This window comes from Triticum aestivum, chromosome 7D (genome assembly GCF_018294505.1).
Source record: "Triticum aestivum cultivar Chinese Spring chromosome 7D, IWGSC CS RefSeq v2.1, whole genome shotgun sequence".
NCBI classification, from domain to species: domain Eukaryota; kingdom Viridiplantae; phylum Streptophyta; class Magnoliopsida; order Poales; family Poaceae; genus Triticum; species Triticum aestivum.
The window spans coordinates 43772121-43774704 of record NC_057814.1 but is presented as its reverse complement, the minus strand read 5'-3'; the positions used below and the strand labels follow the sequence as shown (position 1 = coordinate 43774704).

The 2584-nt window shown below is 53.7% G+C and overlaps 1 pseudogene; it reads left to right on the top strand.

The window, feature by feature from the left end:
- The first annotated feature begins 384 nt into the window (after nucleotides 1-384).
- On the top strand, nucleotides 385-2253 carry LOC123170732 (probable receptor-like protein kinase At4g10390; annotated as a pseudogene).
- The last annotated feature ends 331 nt before the right edge of the window (nucleotides 2254-2584 follow it).

Here is a 2584-nt window from a genome sequence, read left to right as displayed (position 1 = left end):
CTTGAGACGGAGGCGGAGAAGCAAATGAAGATGCTCAAAATCGAGGCCACTAATGCCAAGACCAAGGAAAAAGAAGTGGCGCTCGCTTGCAAGACGAAGGGGGTGGAGATCATGAAGGTGGACTTGAGCATGGTGTCCCCGAGGAAGAAACCTTCGTTCGAGAAGATGCAGACCGATATGCTCAAGTTCGATGACGAGTGATTATGGCGGAGAGCGCCATCTTTTTTTGTATGCCGGCAAGTGTGTCGGCAGGACCACGCCCGAGATGACGTGGTTGAACTCCCGCCCCTTCTGTGTGCTGGCATGTGTGCCAGCTGCTGGCAAGTGCGCTAGCATGAGCTGTATGGTGTTTTTTAGAAGGATGCATGTATGTCAATCGCTGGCATGGCGCCGGCATTAACTCTGGGCGATGGCATGGCCGCTGGCATGATCTATAGCCACGGGCCTTTTTATAATTCACTAGCAAATATGCCTGTGCGTTGCAACGGGGAAAGAATTTATCTTGCCTCTTGCACAATAAGCATAACTCAAAACTCTCAACAGGTCCTTGTCATATATTTCAACACGTCACCCCACCTTTAGTGCCTATCCTCCTTGCCACCCTCATCGACGATGATAGCGGTGTTCGCTTGAGCACAACGCTCCCGAACATGGTCAATCCCACGTCAATGAGCTCGCCACTACATGTCACACCCTTCATTTCGCCCACGCAAGGGGATATTTCAAAATCAAAACTTTAAAACACTTCTGTCATGGAAATGGACATGATGGCCGGCATCCGAGATTCATGTTGTGCATCCGGTCCATACACCGTCCCGCATATTCCTACCCGTTTTTGCACAGGATTGGTCGGATCGAGGAACTGGGCTGCGGAACATCGTCGAGGATGAAAGGCACACCGAGGGCGGAGTTCGAGGGAAGTACGTAGAAGCCGGACGGGACATGGCAGGATTGGGAGTTTGGTCATTCCATAAGATGTTACAATTGTTATCAATTCTGAAAATTTCGTATACTTGGCAGATGGCGTTTCCTCCTGGCAAGCTAGGTATGGGCGTAGCCTGCAAACCAACACAACACATAGATGCAATACCGTGGCTAAACAAATTCTAATGACTGAAAGTATGTCCATGTGTTTTAATTTCAGACAATCACGTACCAATGACGTGCCCCTCATGCCTCCAGTGGCTTGTTTCCCTCGTGGAGTCTCATAGTCCAGCTCTTAGCCCCTCCTTATCCTATTTCCTGTCATAGTCCACCTGCGCATGCCCATGATGATGTATTGACATACATGTGAGACCAGCGAGAGGCACGGCTGGGTGACGTGAGAAAAACGCAGATGGCGACCATGTCGTTGCTAGGTCGGATCACACTGTGCCTGGGATGGGGCGAGGACAACAGGGTTTTACAATGGGACAGCAGCATGCGCCGTGGTGCGCTAGTGTTGTGCGCCGTGGGGAGTGCTGGTGCTGGAGTACATGCCCGGCGGCAGCCTGGCTGACCAGCTCCACTCCACCACGCCGCCGCTCACCTGGCGCCACCGCATGTGCGTCCTCCACGATGTGGCTGTTGCGCTGGAGCACCCCCACGACGACATCTCCATGGTGCACGACAACATCTCATCCTCCAACGTGCTCGCGGATGGCGACGGTGGCGGCTCTGCGACCCGGGGTCGGCTTGCGAGGGCACCTTCTCAGTCGCCGCCACAGGCTTTGTGGGCCCCTTCTTCCTCCGCATGGGCATCGTGTCCAAGAAGTCCGACGTGTATGGTTTCGCGTGCTGCTGCTCGAGGCCATCACTGGCTAGCCGGCTGCCGGAGCGCCAGGCCTGGACGGCAACGACCAGTACCTAGCGGCGAAGGTGCTGCCGCGCATGACGGCAGCCGGGGTGGCGGGGCTCGTGGACGGCAGGCTGGGCGACGACCACGACGCCATGGAGGAAGGCGATGGCGCGTAGATCGCCGTCAATCGCATTGCGACGCAGCTGAGGCTCCGGCTGGCGATGGCGCAGGTGCGGGCGACCATCACGCAAAAGGTGGCGAGGTCCATCGAGTGGACGGAAGACAGCGATATGATAGTGCCGGCGTCGGTGCGGCCGCGTATGACCAACTTTACCGCCATTGCGTCCAGACCGCCTTCCGCTAAGGCTGATTACCAAGATATTGTTTTGATTTGGAAGAGGTATTTAAGAGACGTGGAGATGTTGCATACGAACTCCTACGAACATGTTGGGATCGGCTTGTGTGAAACCAAATGACGAACACAAGAAACAACGGATGAACGCATAGATTTTTTTCTAGAGAACGAACACATAGATAAAAACCCAAGCATGGCTGGCGTTCCATAAAAGCCCATCAACGTGCAACTACATGGCCCCAGCTTAGCGTGCGTGCCAGCGAACCCATCGTGTAGGAAACTTTAGCGTAGAAAATTGACTGGTCCCTATTTTGGTCCGAACAGTTATCGTAGATCCATTAAATCTCAACCATCAATCTTTATGATTCATATGTGAAAGTGCGTTAAGTCGGCTAGAGGGGGGGGGGGTGTTGAAGAGGCGATTTTTATGAATTCTTCACTGAGGAATTTCA